The sequence below is a fragment of the Euprymna scolopes genome, chromosome 8 (genome assembly GCF_053919585.1).
Source record: "Euprymna scolopes isolate OS-2025 chromosome 8, ASM5391958v1, whole genome shotgun sequence".
In the NCBI taxonomy this organism is placed as follows: domain Eukaryota; kingdom Metazoa; phylum Mollusca; class Cephalopoda; order Sepiida; family Sepiolidae; genus Euprymna; species Euprymna scolopes.
In genome coordinates this window covers 96,253,732-96,278,431 of record NC_136489.1, presented here as the reverse complement: position 1 = coordinate 96,278,431, position 24,700 = coordinate 96,253,732, and the positions used below count along the sequence as shown (strand labels likewise).

The window sequence follows — 24,700 nt, the reverse complement described above, 5'->3', positions numbered from 1 at the left end:
TAGCACTGTAGAGAGAGGCTATCATCTTCGCAGAAGCCTTGGAAATGTCCTAAATGTAACTGTTCCAATTCATTTTGCGTGTGAGCTTTAAGAGGAAAGATTTGAACGAAGAGTTTTCAGATAGTGTATCATTAGCCATGGCAATCAATGGTTGAGAAGGTTTCTTGTAATTATTAAAGGAAAGAAGTTTAGCCTTGACAGCATTGAAATCGCCATCCATTTATGTCCTCATTTAACTACAGACTGGAGGTCTTCCTCTAAGGTTTCAACCATTTCCTTAGATATGTGTTCATTTGCTTTTCTTTCATGTCTGTGTTAGAGTGGTGTGTTATTAGCAAATATACCTATCTCAGAGACAATTTTTACAGGGAAGTTATTTATAATTAAAGCGATCCCTGACACATATCTGCATTTATATCATGTTGTTTTGGCGTACTGCTCTCGAGGACAACATAGATTTTTCTGTTATTTAAGAAACATTTAATTATGTTAAGTATTCCTCGAGTAATACTGCATGATTTCACTTTCATCAGAAAACCATCGTGCCGTACCCTGTCAAAGATATATCTAGGGGTACTGCCCTAGCCTCCATCTGCTTGATCCAGTGCAATATATATATGGTCAGAGATTAGAGTTAAGATATTTGCAGTTGGTCGGAAAGACATTTATTATATATGATGTAACTTTGTCGAAAAGAGGAAAGAGGCTAATAAAGCGATAATTTAGTGAGTCGGTTCTGTCGCCAGAATTCTTGTAAACTGGTACCACATAGGCAGTTTTCCTGCAGTTAGGAAAGCAAGATTCGCTAAGGCATATGTTGAAGAGTTTAGAAATAACCGGGGAACCTTTTTAATAGTATAGCCGAAAGTTGAAGAGCTACGAAAACGAGAGTGATACTATTAAAATGAGCCACGTTTTGTGCACCAGAATTTATTTTTTTACATAATGTATTTTTGTCAAGAATTCAATGATGCATCTCTCTACGCATGACGCCTCCCCATGACAGGAATTGCTTTCTCAGACTGCTAAAATTCTGCAATAGAGAGATGAAACTTTCAGGTCACGGATGCATAAGTTCAGTCATCATAACAATTCAATTTACAATCCTTTCTTATACATTCGGCTGGAATAAAAATAGGCGGCATTACTTTTGGGATGCTTTTTGTTTACACACACACACACACACACACACACACACACACACACACACACATATATATATACACTAGATCTGTATATCTTTAGTGAAATGGAAGCATCTAAAACTCAACCCTAAGGACTAAAAATACCAAATGTTACCAGTTCATTTGCCGATTTGCTTATGATGAATTGGTCACATTTGGTATTTTCAACACGACGGAGTGAGTTCCCCGTGTTTCTGTGAAACCAAAAGTACCGATGATAGGTTAACTTAATATATCGTGTCAAATAAAAAATACATATATTTTTACACAAATAATTGAGCACTCTAGCTGTTAGTAACATTGAACTACACTACACGTGCGTGTGTGTGTGTGTGTGTGTGTGTGTGTGTGTGTGTGTGTGTGTGTGTGTGTGTGTGTGTGTGTGTGTGTGTGTGTGTGTGTGTGTAAGAGAAATTTGAATACTTACTAGACACCATTCTCGAGGATCTAAAGTCTTTTTGTACAGGTTTTTTTTTCATGGCAACCTGGTATAAGACTAGTCTATAAATAATCTTTGATCAAATATTGAAAACAACGTAGTATTCGAAGTCCAAAATTATCACTCTGAGTGGATAACCCAAGTTTGCTTATATGAGGAATGTTGCGCCTTCTCCAAGAATGCTAACCCTAGTTACAGCACTAAGTTTTGTACTCCACCAGAATAGATGAATTCTTGTCCTGGAATCAAGCAAGACCAAGATACCATTAAAAAGAAATACTCTAACATAATTAACTGGTCAATTAGGAAGAGGAAATTAATGCTATCAATGTTTTTAATTTATTTGCTAAATCAACGTTTAAGAGGCAGAGAAGAGTCTTGATTGAACAATCAAATGTCCGTGTACCTCATATAGAAATGTAATGTTAGTCACAGAAAGGAACCCATTGATTTATGAGAATTTCGACTTAAGTAAAATGAAACAAAAAAAAAACATTATATATGTGTGTGCGTGGGTGTGTGTGTGTGTGCGTGTTTATAGAATGTCATGTAAATTATGCATCACATGTTTTTATTATTGCAGACAGTAAAAATAAATTCTTTAAAAAATGTTTTCCTAAATACAAGTATAAATACAATAACTAGAGATCTTGATATTTCCTTTTTCTTTTCTGTCTTTTTTTTCTTTTTCTTTTTTTTTTTTTTTTGTCTTTTTTTTTATATTGGAGTTTCGATCTTTGCATTAACTATTCGAATCGTCCCGGGAGAATTCTTTCTCGGTCGGGAAGAGAGAGGAAGTTGTAAACTAAACATCATAAAAAAACAGCTTAAAATAGATTTCCCTAACCATCGGATCTGTTTCAGACATTAAAACAAAATTGAAAATAAAATCAGATATTCCACCTCTTCAGGTTGTTCGGTTTTTTGTTTTTTTTGTTGTTGTTTTTTTTTTTTTTTTTTGTAATTTTTAATTTATATTTTCCACTAATTGCCTGCAAAATAGAAAAATACCCGCATTGCATGATTTAATGATTTTTAATGATTAAGAATGACTGGCTTTCTTCTACTTGACAGCCTACAATCTTCATTCTACGTTCTAGGCAAACCCGTAAGATAAGCTCACTAATATTTTTGGTGCTAGAAAATCAGGCTGTCTGAAGATACCAGCTGACTGACCTAAAATGCATCAAACATTAAGGTTACCGTTTTTATTTTATTTTCCATTTGTAAAAGTCAGTCATGTTCTGCAAAATCAAACAATACAACAATTTTCCTATACAAATCAACCAAACCAAACACCACGAATAAATATTTGAAAACATAAATAACTTGAAGCATAACAAAATTATTGGATTCGGCATTAAATAACTCGGAAAAAAAAAGCTGATGTGCCTTAAAGCTTCTGGGCTTGACCATTACTCCTGATCTTAAATGGAATACGTACATCAAATCTGTTGCCAAGGCCGCTGGAAAAATGGTGGGATCTTTCTATCGATCCGGTAAATATCTCACTGCTGATTCTATTCTCTATCTATATAAAAGCCAGGTACGTCCAAGGATGGAATACTGTTGCCACATCTGGGCAGGAGCTGCTAGAAAGGACTTGTCCTGCCTTGATAGAGTTCAAAATAGACTTCGTAGCCTCGTAGGAGATGTCCTTTTCTCCTCCTTGCAACCTCTACCTCACAGAAGAGATGTTGCGAGTTTGTCTCTGATGTATCGTTATTTTCATGGAAAGTGTTCGACTGAGCTTCAATCTATGGTCCCCCCTCGCCAAACTTTCACAAGAAACACTCGTCTAGCTGTAAACACTATCAATAATTCCCCCCGCTCTTTATCTGTGCCTAAACCTAAACGTATATTCCATGAACAAAGCTTCTTTCTTAGAACTGCACGCCTGTGGAATTGTCTTCCGTTTTCCTGCTTTCCGGCTGACTAAAATATGGTTGTCTTCAAGTCTAACGTAAATAAGTTCTTGATGAGCCGTACCATATAAGTTATCAAATTTACCAAATTTTCATTACTAATGATTACTATATTGTCCAATTTCTACTGTACACTCTTTAACCCTTATCCTTGAGTGGCCTCTTGGCCTTGATAATGTGGTGATGCCTATGTAAAAAAAAAAAAAAAAAAAGCATACCAAACACTAACACTTATTGATCTAGGGGTCGTACCAGCCAAACTATATGTTACAAGTTCTGTAGCATCGATTTTCATTCATACACAAATATTTTTGATCAAGGTATGAACGCTTCTTCCCTAGCTTTTAAGAATTTATTTACAGTAAATCATTTACGAACAGATAAACCAAAAGACAACCGGGTGCAATTATTTGCTCCTTCTATCGGTGAGACTGCGAGATATTGAATGGGCGGTGCTGAAAGGTGTCAAAGACATATTCATTTTATTTACATCCTTTTCAGTTTTTGTTTGTTTTGTTTTGTTTTGTTTTGTTTTACCGGGGTGGGGATCACTGCTAATCCCGCCCCGGGGGACGGCCAATCTAGGATAAGGGTTAAGTGTTAGGTAGATGGTAAGACAACATACTCAGTAATAATGGAATTTGGGTAGGGCTAGATTATTTAGGAGGACAGCTCAACAAGGACTCATTTACATTAGATTTGAAAATGGCTATGCTATAGTCAGTCCTATTATATTGTATTCCACAGATGGACAGTTCTAGCGAAGAAACTCAGAGAATGACGAAAGTTGTTTTTTTTTGTTTTTTTTTTTACACGGTGGTCACCACTTATCAAGGCCCGGAAGCCACTCAGGGATAAGGGTTATGGCAAGTACAGTACGTTAGTGTGGAGATTTGATGAAGTGTTTACTTAAGGGGGCGGTTCATTAGGAACTTGTTAATGTTGGACTTGAAGACATCCAAGTTGTAGTCAGGTGGGAAGCAAGCAGACGGAACAGAGTTCCACAGGCGTGCAGTTCTAAGAAAGAAGCTTTGTTCATGGAATCCGCGTTTTGATTTAGGCACAGATATAGAGTGGGGGAAATTTTTCACAGTGGATTCAGCTAGACGGGTGTTTTTCGTGAAAGATTGGCGAGGGGGGGGCAGAGATTGGAGTTCAGACGAGCACTTGCCATGGAAATAACGATAAAACAATGATAGGCTCGCAATGTCTCTTCTGTGGGAGAGAGATTGCAGGGTAGAGAGAAGGGCATCCCCGACTAAGCCACGAGTCTATTTTGTACTCTGTCAAGGCAGGATATGCTGTTTTTAGCAGCTCCTTCCCAGATATAGCAACAGTATTCCATCCTTGGACGTACTTGGCTTTTATATAGATAGAGAATTGCATCAGTAGTGAGATATCTTCCGGAGCGGTAGAAGGATCCCACCATCTTTCCAGCGACCTTGGCAACATACTTGATGTACGTGTTCTATTTCAGATCAGGAGTAAAGGATAAACCCAGAAGCTTGTCAAAACACGGGGCTTCTGCCAGACGAGAGCCATCCATTTCAATTGATGGCAGATGGGGATCAGAGCGTTGATGATGTAAAGATAGGAGTTTGGTTTTAGATGCAAACAGTTATTAAATGCTACTATAAATAGTTTCCCGAGTGGAAAACTCTTAAGGATAAAAATTTCTTTTTTAATCGATATTATATCAAAATATATACAAATTAAATGAAGCAGAAGAACATGAAGATTATCATAAACACTCCAAAGTACTATTTATATTATATAAATGTCTATTTTGTTATAACTGGAAAACATTACTCTTGGAATATTTACAAGAAAATCACACACACACACACACACACACACACACACACACATATATATATATATATATATATATATATATATATATATATATATATATATATATATGAACAAATGATTAATAAAATATGTTAAAAGACATCTTGAAAAAGAGTTAAAAACATATTTAATTTTAAAAAAGGAAGCACAAGATAAGTGGATAGTCCTTAATCCGCGGAGTTTCGAAGAAATACTCTCCTTCTCATCAGAGGGCAGGAATTAGCAAAATGCAGGATCGGATTTTGCATATAAAAGTATTTAATGAAACTACAAGTAAGTCAAAGATCTTACTTGGTTAAAAAAAAAAAGGGTGAGGTAAGGGGAACAGGAGGCAAAAGAAAAATAATAAAAAGATTTCACATGAATGGATAGTCCGGTGAAGGGTAAAAATCCAAAAATGATAAAATCCAAAACGGTCGAATTTAAAATTTCAATCCACTGGGTAAATTCCAAATGGTCCAAAATCATCCAAAAGGCAGAGTTCCTTGGAAAAAAGTGCAAATGGAATGAATTCCAAATCATTAAAAGAAAAGTACTTGAGATAATATTTGAAACATGTCTGTCAAGGCTGGATGAATCAAAAAAATTAAGGCTTAAAAAAAACCCGAAAAACCGGTGACAATTTAAATTTGAAAAGCAAGGTCAAACTGACCCAGACAAAAAGCGCGAAATTTAGCGTTAATAATTAGGTCAGCTTAGATATGCACGTGAAAGTCTCTGAAATAAATTAAGAAAACTGATCAGAAGAACAAATAAATGGCCAAGTTCAGGAAATGGGGCGTCTGTTATAAATATACATACATATATACATATACATATATACACAAACACACACATACATATATAAAATAAATAAATAAAAATAAATAAATAAATAAAAAAAATAAATAAATAAAAAAATAAAAATATAAAATAAAAATAAAAATAAATAAATAAATAGAAAATTATATATATACAGTCACCTACATACAAAATACAAAATTAAAATTAAATATGTTTTTAACTCTTTTTCAAGATGTCTTTTAACATATTTTATTAATCATTTTTTCATATTATAAGCTCTATTTCCTTTTCGGTTTTATTGAGCTTTTTATATCTGGCTGAGTTTATTTTACTTGTAAATATCAACTCTTTAATATTTATAATATATTTTAAGTTTACCATTTTGATTACCTTAGTAAACTTATTGTAACTTATCCTCTACCCGTACAAGAGTCAAATACGCCTTAACAAGGAGTACTATTGCCACATCTGGAGCGGAGCTCCTAAGAGTGTCCTTTCCTGCTATGACAATATACAGGACCATCTTCGAAATTTAGTGTACGAGAACCTTTTCGCCTCCTTTCTTTCTCACAGAAGAAACTTTGCGGGTCTGTTTCTGCTCTATCGTTACTTTTATAGTTAGTGCTCGACTGAGCTCCAATCTATGTAAAACATTCGCAACAAATACTCATCTAGCTACAACAACTGCCAACAATCAACTTAATCATATATACAAACACGGTAGTGTTTGAATTATATATATATATATATATATATATATATATATATATATATATATATATATATATATATATATATATATATGATTTCCTTGTAAATATTCCAAGAGTAATGTTTTCCAGTTATAACAGAATAGACAATTATATAATATAAATAGTACTTTGGAGTGTTTATGATAATCTTCATGTTCTTCTGCTTCATTTAATTTTATATATTTTGATATAATATCGATTAAAAAAAAATGTATCCTTAAGAGTTTTCCACTCGGGAAACTATTTATACTAGCATTTAATAACTGTTTGCTGGAACCATTACTACTACTCTTTCTTTCTACCAGCGTAATACTGACTGCTTGCTATAATTATTGATGCTGCCCTTTTCATGCTAACTTTTATCGGTTTACGATATAAAAAACATTTTATAATATTATATATTTACATAGGAGGGAAAATTGACTTAACAAAATAAAGGGCCGTTTGAATAAATTCACAATGGTTTAAATTTGTGATTATAAAAAACTCATTTTATTTTCAGTTGCGTGGTAACATAAGTGCATGCAACTGAAAATAAAATGATTTCTTTTTATTATTAGGTATTTGAATCATTGTGAATTTACTCAAACATCCCTTGGAAAAGAAATATATAAAATAAAGTGGTGTTTATGCACTTATGCTACCGTGCTATTTTTAAATAGTATTTTCAAGTTGAATTAAAGTTTTACAATATATTTTCTGCTTATTAAATTATTAGGTGAAGATACAGAATAGTTACAAAACACTCGGAATCCCGGTAACATAAGTGCATAAGTATCAATAAAGTGATTTTTTTATATTGTAAGCTACACTTTAATGGATTGCTTATTTTATTCTCGCTACACCGTAATCACGTTTTTAGAATTTTAGCAGACGAAAATTTTTAATAAACATTTAAAACAACTGGAAGCAAAATTATAGAAAACTTTTTTGTGTGTTGGGCCGTTGGGGGTAATTTTTTGCTGCTTTGTTATTTTTAAAGAAAAAATAAATAATAAAAACCAACCGTAAGAAAAGTTTTAGAAAACCAATTTATCCCCCCCCAAAAGACGTCTGCTACGATAGATGTGTCAGAAATTTCGTGAAAAATGGTGAATAATTTCACCCCGTCTTTCCAAGCTTATAACTCCTCGAAAAATGTCATTCAAGCCCCAATTTATTTTTTCAATTAAAGGAACAAGGATCAAGGTTTCATTAAAAAAAAACAACGTGTTTTTTTTTTAAGGTTTTAAACTTCGGACTTTACAGGTAAATTTCTAAAAAACAATACTTTTTTTTGTTTTAATTTGAATATATTATTTATTGACCCTTTCTCTTCAATTTGTGATACATAACACTTTGGTGAGTAAATTAATTATTTACTTTTTAATAAACATTTCAAAATGGGAGGCGTGAATTATTCGACCCCCTGTCTTTCCAAGCTTATAACTACTCGAAAAATGTAATTCAAGCCCTAATTTTTTTTTTCAATTAAAGGAGCAAGGACCAAGGTTTCATTAAAAAAAACAAAAGAAAAAACAAACAACGTGGTTTCAAAAAAAAAAGGTTTTAAACTTTGAACTTTACAGGTAAATTTCTAAAAAACACTACTTTTTTGTTTTAAATTTGAATATATTATTTATTGACCTTTTCTCTTCAATTTGTGATATATAAAACTTTGGTGAGTAAATTAATTATTTGCTTTTTAATAGACACTTGAAAATGGGTGAGGGCGTAAATTAAAAAAAAAACTTTGTCTAAAATATTATATTCGGTTTATTGAAAAGAGCATAACATTTCACATTGACCCTGAAAATATCGTAAAAATAGAATCAATAGAAAAATTTTGATAGATTTTTAAAGTTTAAAAATTGAAAAATATTGAGTTCGTAAAATTCATTACTGTTTAAAAAAAAAATATTGCTATTACTTTTAAAACAACTTTAAAAGTTTATTTTGGAAGTATAATCCATAAAGAAAATAAACAACCCACTTTTAAAAGAGAAATTACGAGTTTTTTTTATATTTTATTCGCAGTTTCGTGTTAGGGGTGTCAAAAATTCCTACAAAAATTCTGATACACCTACTGCTACGATGCTTATTGGCTACATCCCGACGGCGCAAGCGTACAAATTTATGTTCCGCTAACATTGTGATCAGCCTTTACCGGTTAATTCCGTCAATTCTGTCCGGCACACTCGGGTAACTTCGGAAAATAGCGGGTCAAATTCTGCAGTAGTTTAATCATTGCCAAATTCTCTTTCTGAAAGCTTTTACCTGAAAAGTCTTACAATTTTTCAAATTACTTTCTTTTAGAATTGCAATTATAAACTTTTTAATTACCGCGTATTTTAGTCATCCCCCACCCACCAAAAAAAAAAGAAAAAAACGAATTTTAATTTTTGAAAAGTTTAAAAATTAATTCTATATTGTAATTTATTTATTGATCAGCACCACTTCTTCAGTCTCTTTTTTCTCTCCTCTCTCGTACCCCCTCATTTACACCTTCTTACCCGCTCTCCCTCTCTCTTACCTCCTCACTCCCATTTCTTATGCGCCCGCACTCTCTCGGGGCCTCTTAACCTGCCTCTCTCTTACCCTCTCGCCCCCTTTCCGTTTGCACCCACACTTTCTCGTATCCCTCATTCTCTCCTTTTATATTGGCAAAATAACATCTCACCTTTTTAATTAATTTTATTTTTGCACTTTTTGAGATCAGAACTTAATCTATTGTAATAAATAAAACGTACATTACCAAGTGTTCAGAGGGCGTTTTAAACAGAAATATTAAAAATATATACGAAAATCCATCTTCTGATTCAAAGAATCGCAATTGTAAAATAAAAATAAGTATAAATTATCGATCGATACTTTTCGTAATTTCAATGCTTTTAAGTAATCTAATTTTGGTAAATTTGTAGATGAACACTCGCTGTTATTCCTCTCCCCACCTCTATGATTTTCTGAGTATTTATTTTAGACGAAAAATTTTGATGGAAGGAAAAGATATTTTAGGATTTTAGTATAGGGATGAGTTTCATGTATAAATGTAACGTAAAATGATATCTCATTTCCGGACCATTCTAATTTTTTTAAAAGAAACTAACTAATATTTTTACCATTTACCCTAAGTCTGAGTGGCAAGGACATACAATGATATGTAATAGCATAAAAATGTAGAACCTCCAAAATAAGAACATGCGTCATTTATCTGATATCACAAAAAGGAAAAAAAAATGGTTACCTGCTTTAAGATGCAAGAACGATTTGAAAATGAGGGATCATTGAACATTAAATTTATACAAGAAACTGATAAAAATTCTAAATTGTCTTTTTTTTTTTTTTTACTCTCAAGATTTTCAAGATATTAACAAGTAATCGCCTAAAAATATAATCTAAAATATTTGGGAGAGGAGAGCACACAATGTTTATCTACAATACTGCGCAACAATAATTTTATTTATTAGATTCTGATGTGCAAATCTGTTTATTTTTAATATACGGCAACAGTTTAAAGAGCTTTTGCAATAAAAAAACATCTTGCTGATTCTTTCACTTCTGATATGGAGCATGAGATGCAATGGGGGAAATTAGCTTGTTATTTTTAACCAAGCTTATCTGCTTTCACTACCAATGCTCAGACCCTTTCTTTTAGTTCCAGTTAAAATTCTAGGACTTCATCCCAGATCTAAAATAAAAGACTTGTATTCAATCTATGCCTAAGGTTGCTAAAAAAATGGATGCTACAAAAGTATAAACTCCTGATGCAATGTGCTAGCTTTACAAAACTCAGATACATCCTAAGTTGGATGCCGTTTCCAAATTGGGGAGTTGTCGCTTCGAGCATTTTATCATTCTTTGACAGAGTTTAAAATCAACTTCATAATCTAATAGGAGAGGTGATCACTTCTTTACACCCCCTTTCTCACGGAAGAAGTAAAACACTGAAATGTGTTAGACTACACAAAAATGCACTGCCAAAGACTACAAAAGAGAGAATGCAATTGCACCTTTAAAGCTGATTTTAGATTCCAAACTGTGCCGATTTATAATAAAATTCCACTGAGAAATATTATTCAACTCCATCCTACTGATGATCACCAGCAATTTAAAAGTTTGCTCAAAACCGATTCATCAGTGCTCAAACATTGTAACAAATGTCAACAAAATATTGAGCACTTGGAGCACTTGTGTTCAAATAAAAAGACTTTTTATTTGAAAATTACACTCCTTGGTGAATTAATTCCGAAATTATGAATTTCAATCCCCCCTTACAATTTTTTGCACGAATTTCAATGTAAAAACAACTATTCTGCACACTTTGATTCGAGTCGATTTTAGGCAATCTACTTGGATTGTTAGAAATAATAATGACAAGTGCAATATTGTCAGTGACACAAATATTTCCCATAATGTCAAATATTTCCCATAATGTCAAATATTTCGCATAATGTCAAATATTTCCCATAATGTCAAATATTTCCCATAATGTCAATTTTCCTTCCAAAATGTCCAAGAATATTGTCATTTCTTTGGAAAAAATAAAAAAGAAACAAATAATTGACAAAAACAAGCCATATATTCAATATAAATAACAAAAACACTTATGGTGGCCATCTCGCTTTAAAAGTCAACCATCACTTCAGCGTGATATGGGGTTGTAACTAGATCCCAGCAGGTTAACGATGGCTGTTATGACTCATTATAACTCAGAAATTTATAATCTTTTTTTGTTGTTGTTTTGCCTTATGCACTAATAAAAATATAATTGGCAATTTGTTGCGGTTTTTTTTTAATCTTATATTTATGATTTTTCTCATTATAAAAAACGATTAGTATATTGATCATAATTTTTTGACAAACGAAATAAAGTTTGAAACCGACGGTACCAGTGGATTATCTCATCTAAACAGTTGATCATCACTCAATTTTTTTGTCACATTCTAAAAATCATATACAGCAATTCTGAGTGTTTATTTGTCACATTCCAAAAATCACATGCATGAATATAATAATTCTGAGTGTTTATTTGTCACCCTCTAAAAATCGCCTAAAATGATCAAGTAATGCTGAGTGTTTATTTTTTATTTAACTTGTGTACTTTCATCTAACAATTTAATAAATAAAAACTGACTTATACAGAATACGGACCGTGCTAAAATAGTGTTATTATTTTTTAGAAAACCATACTTAGTATGGGGAGGGAGGGTATTTCTTAACTAATCTGGAAATTTCTACGACCCAGCGCAATGCATACATCGATTAGCATTGCCAAGTAATCATCTGTTTAGTATTGGCCAGGCGTATCGTTGTTTAACTTCGGTGATCTGATAGGAACCAGTGTGTCAACGTGATTATGTCATTCATATATATATATATATATATATATATATATATATATATATATATATATATATATATATATATATATATTAGCAGGCCGCCCGGTATTGTTCGGTCGTAAAATGCGCTTAGATGTGATATTTCACCTGACAATTTCCATTTTTTTAATTTTCACTTTTGTACCGATTTTCCCCGGTTAAAACCCAAATATAAAGTTTCACGTGTGTTAGAATACCCTATGTGTAAAGTTTCATGTCTGTAGACGAAAAACTGACAGAAGAGTTTGGTAGGCAAAATTTTTAAAATAAATTTATATACACAGACATAAATATATACAGAAAGAGGTTTGTATTTACCTTTTACGCAAATATCACGCAAGTATAAATCATATCTACATGAATATAGTTACACGTAATAGTTAACTAAAGATGATCATCCCATACGAAAACCGAAAAAACTAATAAGGAATTAATTTAAATGAATGTTTAAAAGAATATGCAAATTAGCTAGATCTTTTGAAGATGGATTCAATTCCATAGCTCTATATATAACAAAGATGTATTTTCTTTTTAAATAAATAAAAAAGGGTGCTAAATATGAATATTAATACAAGAAACATTAAAATCTATAGGAGTATATATATATATATATATATATATATATATATATATATATATATATATATATATTAACATACATGTATTTAAAAAATATACATACAATACATCACTTATGCACACATGTATATACACGTATATAAAACAATGATATTGGAATATACACACAATATATATGCATGTATTACATGTGTATATATTCATTAAAAATCGATAGCATATTACAATTAATAACGTATATATATATATATATATATATATATATATATATATATATAAATAGGCCTAACATACATATAAAATATAACCATGTGCATACAACATATATATATATTCTAATATTGATAAGAGATAGTGGAGAATATTAATTTGTAATCGGTAGAAAAATTGGTAAATAGTATGTACTGAATCTAAAATTGTAATCATTATGGCATTATGGATTTTGAAGTACAGTTGCTAGGCGTTATTATGTGCAATGTGAGCTACATTTAGTTCAATTATTTTATGCGAAGGGAGAAATGAGATGGCCAAAGCTTTTCATGAACATTCAGATACCTCCGATTTTTATGAAGCTTTAACAATAGGTATTAGACACCAGTTAATAAATACTCTCTGAATTTCAACTCTTGGATCATTTTAAAATATTGTTAGGGACATAATATGGCCACAACCTTCTAGTTTGAAAATGTCAATATTTCAGATTTGCATAAATTTAATTTATAGCTATACATACAAATCAATTAAGATTCTATTCATTTTAATTTTTTCTGGAAACTCCGTATGCTAGAAATTTTATATGACGAAAATGATGTAATATATTTGAATCAAAATTTAAAAAAAAAAGACTCCAGACAAAACGTTTAGTAGCGTTAAATTTTTATTCTTCATAAGGAGACATAAGAGTAGTGCAAAATTGTTGTTTTGAGAAGTTAATTTTACTTGTCCTCAGACGGGTATGCTTCTACTTATTCACTCTGACTTATATCGACATCTTCAAGGTTTCTAACAAACGGTCTCATCTGCTACAAATGACTCAACAGTACAAAGTAAACAAGCATTATCAATACGACACAAAGACTTTCATTTAAAATAAATACCTTCACATTCAGTATCCCATCGACTGACCTTTTAGAATGCCATCTTTCGCATGAATAGAAAACTCATCTGTTCTTAACGAGAGTTGCATTTTGGCGTGTAGAATTAGATTTCATTAATAAAATTTATTTTGCCAGTTGACAGGACAATAACCTTTGACATTAAACCAAGTTGATTGCTCCACAATCTCATTTCGAATTGGTCGGTTTTGAATTTTAAAAAACAAAAACATATTTTTTCTGTTAAGTTGCCAAACGATCTTCTGCTAATATCTATGGAATGATGCGCTTTCGTAAGTCAAACGTTAATTTTTACCAAATACTAAATTTATAAACTAAAATATATGAATATTGTTATGCAAAATCTTTTAAAGCATTTTGGTAATCATACTATTGTGGAGATAATTTATCTTAAAGAGAATATAGCTTTGATATGAATCAAATAACAATTTATTTTACTATTAGTCTATTGACTGGTGATTTATTTTTCTTAACGAAATTAATATTTAATAGTAGGGTGAGGGCACCTGGCATTGCCGCGTCATAAAACACGCTTAAATATATTTTAATTTATACAGATTTATTATTTATTATTACAGAACCATTGAATATTGTATTGTACCTAATATATAATACTGATTTTAAACGTTTTAGAAAATGACTTCGATGCCATCAGCTGGAATCGAAACCAAGTCATTTAGCGCTCCAACCGCGTCTCCTACCAAAGTAGCTATAGAGAGATAGTTAAGAAAGTTTCATATTAAATGGCTTGATGAAATAAATTGAATTTGGGTATGCGCAAAAGTAATAGAAATATGTTGGCAAATTTAAAATAATATTTTGCATTTCGATTTACCGACAAATTCTTGTATGCTTTATTCATTCATCCAAACAAAGATTTTACTCGTTATAAACCATCCTTAATTCATGAATACTATTTTCTCTTTATTATTACAGTGTTATACGACCAGTAGTTTTAGAGTTTATCGGTTAAATATTTACACAGTGCCTGTCAAGAGGTGCTGGACTGAAGGAGTAAATTAAAAATTGTCTTTTATAAGTTGATTTTATTATTTGTATTGAACTATATAGCACATCATTACTTTCTGAGTTTTTATTAGTAATTATTCATTTATCTCATTTGAGTCAGTTTTCTATTTAAAATACAATGGACACTCTTTTCATAGACATGTTAATAAACTCATATTTGTTACGTATTATTGATTTTTTTCTGTCCAAAAGACTAACTTTACACTATCCAGAAAAAATATCAGCTTTATTAAAACATATATGCTTCCTCATTTTGTGAAATTTTTACAGGTCCTGCTAGAATTAAATATTTGCGTTCGGAGGCCACATATATTTGAAAGTATGAAATAATATTGCGATTGCTAGACTATTAGCTATATCTACCCAGAGTTATCCGGGATGCAGTGAAGTCATGTTCGCTTGTATTTATTTTTTAACTTATTTGCACATCTTAAGACTTACACTGAAAAAAAACAACTGCACTTAAAAGGAAGGTTAGAATCTGAAAAAGAACTCTCGGTTGTAATATATGAGATACCAGGTTAATATTTATGTGGCAGCCAGTGGAATGCCCCATCACCAGCTTGAAAAAAAAAATGACAAGAAAAATGTAAAATAAATAAATAAAATCTTAGTCATAAAGGATGAATTCTTTGCATATTTTTTCATATAAAAATGTGGATTATTCCCCTTTGCTTATTTTGTTCGTTTTTCAGTCATAAATGAAAAATGCTTCCAGGTAGGACTGCATAATGCTTGAAATAAACTATCGAATTACATTTATTAAGCTGCTAATAGCTTGATACAACACTATACTAAAATGTGAATTGACTCGTGAGAATGAAAGTTTGCTATGTCAGCTTAAATGCTATTTCGACCCAACTTTTAAAATCTCACGAGATGATTTTATGTCTTAGATTATCAATGGCAGTCGCTGTTTCTTTTCTTTTTTTTTTCATATAATAAACAAAATATTTTTTAAATAAATGTATTTTCTTCGAAACAAAATCCGTGCCTTCAAAACGTGAGATTTTCTCATTTTCAGTTGTTGTGATCTTTAAGTTTGCGCACCTCCTTAACTACTGCGAATAACACTTGTTTGTGAATGGATGAACATGATAGCTATTGTGCTATTTCGATACATGGCAACTGATACACTCTCAAATAGCCATCATATTTCCAGAAATGCATTACGTCTCTTGGGCACCCTGCATCTGACGCAGCGAGAAAATGATATAGCATTTTTCTCTGTGAAGGCTTGGAATCTCGACAACAAATACTAGATCATATCCCGCTATTACTTGGCAGTAATTAATTCGCTCCGTCTCTTCCACCGTCTCTTCCACCGTCTCTTCGACGTTTCCTGGAGAAAATGAATTGCCGCAGGTTGCGCTTCAGACTAAACATTTAAATTTAAATTTCCATTCTAGGTATAACGATAGTGTGGAGGGTTTTCCATGATTGTGAATTAACCCTCTTTTGCGTCGATGGTCGAACAAAGGCTTCAGTGCAAGCAATCTAAGCAGGCTTCCAAGTACTATAAAATAAATATTACCCCCGGGATGACGAAGAGTTAATCGATTAAAATGGCATAGCAAAACGAGGACACTAGTCCTAATTAATAAATGTATTACAGTAATCCACAAGAACTTCAAAAAAAAACTTAGATTAAATTTTACGCGGATTATTAACCTCAAAGATAAAACGGAAATGCAAAGAAAGAAAAATAATGATTTTAAGAAAGGAAACAAATTTCACATTAATAAAGGGGGGGGCTATCTTCCGTAAGAAAAGTACTCTATCGTCAAAATTTTTACCAATGTTATGCGATGTGTTAAAAGATTGTTTAATTTTGTACATGAACAATTTGAATTCATCTTTTCTTTTACTGGGCAAAGTAGACAAGCAAACCTTAGTAGAACAGCGTGTTTGGGTGGACGAAAATTCTGAAATGATAGCCACTACCCTAACAGAGTCGCACAGAAGTTATCTCGCAGATATTTAGCAATCTACTATATTAATAAAATAAAGTCGGTTTTTTTCTTCTGTATCTACAGTTCCGATAAGAAAATAATAGAACACTTCTGAGAGAAATCTTAAACATTCACCACTTATAGCACTTTCTAAAATGCTTTTTCACGAAACTATGTGTACATTTAACCCTAGTTTAAAAACTATTAAACGTATTCCAAATAAATTGCTTCTTTTAAATATGTAAAAGACAGTAGCAAACAGTTTTACTTCCTGTCTATTTAGTTCTCTCGCTCCGCCCACATCACCGGCTTACTATCTCAATGTTTATCATTATTTTTAAGCCACCGCTTATTATTTAATTTTTAACTCAAATTAATTCTAAAACTATACCCTACAAATAAATAACAACACCGGCCAACACATTGTTGGGTGTCCAAGGTTTCTAAGCTGATTTAGATTAATTTGGGAATGCTGATTCTGAAAATCATATTAATGTTTTCTCATCAGGTCAAGTTGTTGAGATATTTGCTGTTTTATACCTTTCTACCTTAAAATTAAGTGTTCTGTCTCCCTGTTTTGAACCTATTATCTTCCTTTAAGTTACTCTTAACTAGAAAGTTACTTTCTTCCTAATTTCCTTTTCTCATTGGTCTATACTTCCTTTTTTTTTAACCACTGGCGACACAGCACGCCTCTTATTTATTCGCTCTCATCCTCGATATCAACGGTACGTTTTACTCATTTCTTCTGGATAATGTATTTGTTTACTTTGTCATGCAACACGACATTTCATGTTCATTTTTTGACGAACTTATTAAGTCTTTCGATGTCTTTTAATCCCTTCATTTTCATATCCTCGTTCGTTGTTATTATTTTTACTTTCTGATACCTGTCGTTTTTTCTCATTCAGTTTTTTCCTTTTTTTTTCTTTAAATAAATATACCTGGCGATTATGTACTAGTCTACAGAGTTGTTATCTTTTAGAATAGTTTATCTGACTGTGAAGCGTAGGTGAGTTAGACGACAGTACATTGGGAGTGTTTCTATATACATTTTATCTTCATAATTACAATTGTAGGTCTTTATTTTGATGTATGTTAATTGATTATGATATCACAAATCTTAAAGTAAAAGTCAAATTTCCTATACAATGAAGTATGTTGTTGGTAAAAAGTGGCTACACAAAATTTCCTTGCTTCTTGTGTTTGTGGGATAGCAGGGCAAGAAAAGAGCACTGGATAAAAAAGATTGGCCTGTGCGCAGTGAATTGATTCTTTGCTCTCTCTCTCTCAATGCCCTGGCTTCTTCTTTGGTGGAGCGTTCCAAAATTGTGTTTTCTTCTCTTCACATAGAATTTGGCATCATGAAACAGTTTGTAAAGGTTCTTGGGAAAGATAGCGACTGTTTCAAATATATTTACATGAAATTTTCAGGCCTAACTATAGAGAAATTAAAAGCCGGATTTTTTTATGGACCCTATATTCGAAATTTAATGAATGATGCAATTTTTTTGTAATTTTATGAACCCTGAAGATTTGAGTGCCCTGAGTGCGTTTATGTAAATAGTAAAATCATTTTTGGTAAAAAAATAAGAGCATCCAACTACAAAGAACTTGTCGAAATATTACTCATAAGTCTCTGTCAACTGACTGCAAGTATGAGCATCAAGTTACATTTTTTGCACAGCCAGCTTGCCCGTTTTCCAGAAAATCTAGGTAATGTAAACGACCGGCAAGGGGAGAGCTTCCGTCAAGATATCAGCGATATGGAAGTTCACTATCAAGGTCGTTGGGATACCATCATGCTTGCAGATTACTGTTGGTCTATCAATCGCGATGATGTTGGAACCCCCATTCCAAAAAAAAAATCAGTAAAACGTCAATTTATGGATGATGACGTCTATGCTTAGCATTTTTATAACTTCAAACTTTAATTGTGAATATTTTGGTGTAGTTTCATGAATATGTCTCTTAAAGTTACATAAAAACATTTTTGTTGTTTTTTTCGATTTGCTTGATTTCATTATAACTATCGGCTCCCTAAATAGGGAGTATATCATAGCAGAAAAAGTGATAGAAAAAGTGGCAGCATTTCTTGAATAACGCCCTCAAATTATGTAAAACCAGTTCAAACACCTTAGGCACCAGGACAATTAATTAATGTTGTTGTTGTTGTTGTTGTTGTTGTTGTTGTTGTTGTTGTTGTTGTTGTTGTTGATGTTGTTGGCGGCGGCGGCGGCGGCGGCGGTCTATGTAATCGCTCCCTCTCATTCATTTATATTATAACTTGCGTCCTGAATGTATTCGAATAATAAGGAAATATTGGGATGTCTGAATTTATGGATTTACATCTGATTACTCACAATAATTTTAATAATTATAAAGAATGTTGGTTTAAAAATCACGAGTCTTCCCTCCTCCTAAAAAAACACTTCTGCTCATAGAGAGACGTAAACAATCAGATCTGACACTAACCACTATAATTTTAAACTAACAAACATTATTTCTATAACGTGCAACAAAATAAAATGTGTGGAACATTACGTAGATTAGTACTTCAGCTAGTAGTTGACATTTCCATGAAAAACAAAGGTTTAATTCTACTTTCATTCTTTCATTGCTCAATTAAATTTCGAAGTTATTTTCGTAATGATGTAAATTATCTGCTAAAAAGTATACAATTAATTCTTTTTTTCCATTCTGCAACACTTTTTTTCATATTTACAACTAGATTAAAGTAGTTTGCTTGAAGCATTGTTTAATCTCTACAATTATATAAATGCAACTATGTCTCTGTGTGTGAGTTTGTTCCTTATAAACTCCGAAACGGCTGAACGGATTTTCTTTTAAATTTACAGAACTTTAGTCTATTAATCTGGGAGTGATTTTAATTAAGTTTTGTCTCAGAATACCCAAGATAATTACCGATAATCGATAATCGAAACTATTATTTTAAATTATCTATCATCGGCAAAGCCATTTTTCCATGTCATCGCTTAGCAACAATGATAGAACAACGGACCGTGAAAATTCTACTGTAGGTAAATTGATAGCGTGTTTTTTATTTATTTGTTTGCATGACATGGTCTGTAGGTTCAAACTCCGCACGTAAATTTCTTATTCTTTTCATTAACTGCCATAGAATTTCATAAGGCTTGAAAATTTACGCGTTTTTTTTTTTCTCTTTTTGAATGACGTGGTTTGTAGGTTCGAACCCCGAACGTAAATTCGTTATGTTTTTTTTTTTTTCGTTAACTGGAAAGAAGTTTATATAAAATAATTTTATAAAAGAAACAGTAGGTTCTGTAGAGTGCAATGTAGAACAACATATATTTTGGACTAAGTTACTGCACGGAGACATGTGAAGCTTCCTTCTGGGCGATTTCACGGATTTCGATGACAATAAATATATAGCAGTGTGAAATATTCGTTGATCATCATTCAATCCCTGGCAACGTCGGGTCTCCCTACTAGTGTGTATATAAAATAAATTTAAGTTTATGGAAACAGCACAATGCAAACGTTCCACCATTATGTCTTAAGGTGCGTCAGTTTGAGTTTATCCGTCACACCTTTGCATTGTTCTGCCTTCTATGAACTTAAATTTCTTTTTATATCTACAACTATATTTTAAACAAAATGAATCGATTATAGGTGAGAACAATCCGAAATGTTGTTTTTTTTTTTTCTTTCTTTCTTGCTTTGTTTTTTTTGGGGGGGGGTTCTTTGTTTTATTGTTGTTTGTTTCAAATCAGTGGACTAAATATGTTTCTCTTCCGCAGTTAAATGTAACAGCACTTCCGTTTGTCGCAATAAATGCGTTAAGTAAGTTCAAGTGCAGGGAATCCAATTGGGGGTGGTCGAATTAACTGCTGTTGTTCCACTGGTCACGAATAATCACGAAGGATTTTCACTGGATAATTATCATCTAAATCATACTTGATCACGCCGGACGAAATCCACTTGCTTAATTATCTTTAAATCGTGATGAAGATGGCGAATCGAAATAGCTAAACTCTCTATCCCAATTATTAGCTGATCAGTCATTATTTGTGGAAATCCTAGTCCGGTCTTCTCGGCCTTGGGTTGCTTTTAAGAGAGTCGTACTGCAACAAGTTAGGTAGCAGTCATATCTTTTTGTGTTAAGTGTAGAATGAAGTTCCACATTCAAATGGTTACTTAGGTATTATTGATAAGGTTTGACACCAGACTCACCTTTTTATTTATTTATTTTTTTTGTGGGTGGAGACACATAATAGTTGCCAACATTGCTAAGTGAAAATTGTACTGTGGAATTGACTGGTTTCGAACTTGGCACTCATAAGTCGTCAGTCCGTGTGTTGTTATCAACTTAAGAACCAATAAATTGCTTGAATTATTATTTTTATTCTTGTGTGGAGTTTCTAATATCGCACATAGCTGGAATACCTGTTTCATTCAGAGGACAACTGATGCATAAGTCATGTGTAGTAATTTATGTTTACTCTTGTGAGTTTGCATTGTTTTGTTTTCGTATATGAACCAGTGCTTATGCCCTCGGCGATCGTCAGTGAGATAAGCCACATGGCCAGAACGAGAGGTGACGACATAGAAAAAATCACGACACACAAACGTTGGGGTCGACGATCGTCCGGGGGAACGCCACATGGTTTTAGAACGATACTATCCTCTCAGGCATTACCTTCTCCTCTTGGAGAGATAATGTTTGTTTTTTTTAGATTACATTTAAATAACCATAGAAAATATATTCAAAATAAAACAATTTATAACATAAATATTTTTCTTGTGTTACAAAATATTAAACAATGAATTTAAAAATAAAAAGACTAAAGGGCAACTTAACGGGTAACTCTGCTGAGCAAGGTTCAAAACCGGTTAGTTATCGCTTACAGTCTTTTTATTTCTTAATCTATCTATATATATATATATATATATAAAAGTGAAAATGTCTATCTGTCTGTGCATATTTCCCTACGCAATAACTCTGTCAATTTTCAGTCTACAGACTCGAAATTTGATATACAGGGTATAGAAATTTGGGAAAATTATCTGTTCTGTGGTCATGATATCATCTTCTCAGGGATTACATTTTCTTTTTAGTATAATACCTGTTTTTTGTCATGGGACTCTGTTGTCAGGCATTACATCATCATTTGAGAGTAGAGTGCGTTTATAAAAGCTAAGTGGCCGACAATAGCCAAGGAAGACGCGAAAGTTCCCTTTACATTAACTTCTACACTGATGTATAGGGAGGGGGGTCCACTCTATTCCCATGATTACTCCACTTACCTTGATCCTCCCCATATATTACTGAATGTTTAAAAAGAGGGCACCTAGTCCCTTTTTTAAGTATTAGGTATGACTTGACAAAGTATTGAACCTCGGTCTCCCGATCCATTAGCGAACACTCTTACCATTATGCTAAATGGACCGGGAACGTTTCCGATAAATTGTCATAATCGGCTGTTTATTAGCAAATTAAACATTTACATCATTTATTACTAGTAAAATACGCAGCTAGAGAGAACATTTTATTGCTTGTACATATAACAGGTACTAACTCAACGGGTCGCGTGTTGTCTAGAATCATCTCATTTTAAGGTGGATAAATGAAATAGTAATGCAAGCATATTCATTATATGAAGGAGAATTCTTTTTTTAACAGACAAAATCTTAAAGTTATCTTCGAAAAATAGTAGAAAGTTGTTACCTGGCGGCCATGTTACTGAAATCCTTTTTTGAGAAGACGACGGAACGGAAATGTGTGAATTTCGAGTTTCTGTCCATTGCTGGGTTTTTACTGGAAAATAAAAAAGAAAATGAGATTCAAGTGAAAAATAAGAATTATTTGACTCCCATTTTTTTTTTTTTTTTAGATTATATTTAAATAAACTGGAAAAATATCTTCAAAATAAAACAATTTATAACATAAATATTTTTCTTGTGTTACAAAATATTAATTTAGACCATATTTATTTGTAAACAATGGATTTAAAAATAAAAAGACTAAAAGGGCTACATAACCGGTAGCTCTGCTGAGCGAGGTTCAAAACCGGTCAGTTACCGCTTAGTCTTTTTATTTCTTAATCTATCTATATGCCTATAAAGTTGACGTTTTTCCTCGCTCTGATATTGATATTAAAGTTCTACGTCTTCTATATAACAATTAATAAAATTAACTTTTTAATATACTCAGTCACGGATATGAGAGCGACTACACGAAGGTTAACTAATCTGTATATTCCTTTGAAAAAACGAGTATTAATTAATTACTTATTCGTTTTTTTATGGCTTCGCATTAGATTATTGGTATCATTTAAGTATTGTACTTATTCATTTTATACACAGTTTCGAGATTGTACATAATTGCATAGAATTTAAGATGACAGCATTCTAGCATACACACACGCATGCACGTACGCACACACACACACACACATACATATATATATATATATATATATATATATATATATATATATTTGAAATTGGTATATTTAGGCAGCATTTTTTCATTCAAGCAAACATTATTAAATGCAACGGAGACACTTTGCTTTATGATCCTTTTTTTTTCGATTTTCCATATAATCTTTTTTATATCAAAATCAAAAATATTAATAAAAGTTCCATAGTTGTTGCTTTCACGAGCGCTTTCGATTCGTCCACGAATCATCCTCAGGTTTTGCAGTAAAAGTGCGAAGGAGCGAAAATGAGAATTAAAAGTGAAAACTAAAATATACAGTAAATGGCGTTAGGTGATGATAAGTTGAAATATATAGAGTCGATGAAAAGTCGATTTAAAATATAGGTCGATTAAAAATTCGAATATTAAAATCAGCAAGCACTGTTAACACCGTCCACTTCGAACATTTTAGAACGTTACTGCTTTTCTCGAATGCAATATGTTGCGGACCAGGATATAAATACCCTAAACTCACTACAAGAAAAATAATGAAACGAATTGAATGAAGGAAACAAAGAACTTAAATGCTGGAATAAAAGAACATGTCGTTTATTTTCTGTTGAGAAATGAAAGTCTTGGTTGTACACGTGTTCATTCTGCCGTTGACGACTACGCGCGTGGAAGGAAAGGGGAATGCAATAGAGAAACGCGAAGTGGCAAGCCGGCCTGTAGAAAGAGAGGGTTAAGCTCAGTAGAGAGTCGCGCACATGTCTGTGTGATGGACCAAAACCGAAACTGAGTAAGTCAATCCAGTTCATGGAGAGAGAAAGCGTATAAAGTGTACGTGCGCTTATTCCACATTACAGTAGCAGGGAAAGTGACGTTAGGACGCGCGGCCGGTTCGTCGACTCAACAGGTCGGACGCTAATCCAGACGAAAAAAGGGAAGTTGACAGGTTTTGTTGACTTTTATACTGGAGTTAGTGTTCTGGGTGCGCATGTCTGGTTTTCACTTAAAAGGAAGTGACGTCACAGCTCGGGTGTGTGTGTATACGCATGAATGTGAGTGTGTGTATGAGGCTGTGTATATGCGTGTGTGTGTGTGCGTATGTGCGTGCGTACGTCTGGGTGTGTATATGTGAAGAAAAATATGTTCGAACAAATATCCTTTATAGTGGATTGAAGGATTCTAATATATGATGCTTCAAGAATTTTTAATTTCTTAATATTATTTTCATGTTGTATAATTTTTATGTTACTAACGAGGACCTTTCTATGATTGGAGGGGGATAGTTATGTTCTTTTATCAAGTGTTTATATATAGCA

The 24,700-nt window shown here is 32.4% G+C and overlaps 1 protein-coding gene across 1 annotated transcript in view; it reads right to left on the bottom strand.

Annotated features, from left to right (window-relative positions):
* Window positions 1-24,700, bottom strand: part of LOC145283663 (neuropeptide Y receptor type 2-like) — an 809,226-nt gene that overhangs the window by 460,622 nt on the left and 323,904 nt on the right. Inside the window, exon 2 of the mRNA XM_080132664.1 lies at window positions 22,683-22,772. The gene's annotated coding sequence lies outside the window, so the exon portion shown is untranslated. The remainder of the gene's footprint in view (window positions 1-22,682; window positions 22,773-24,700) is intronic.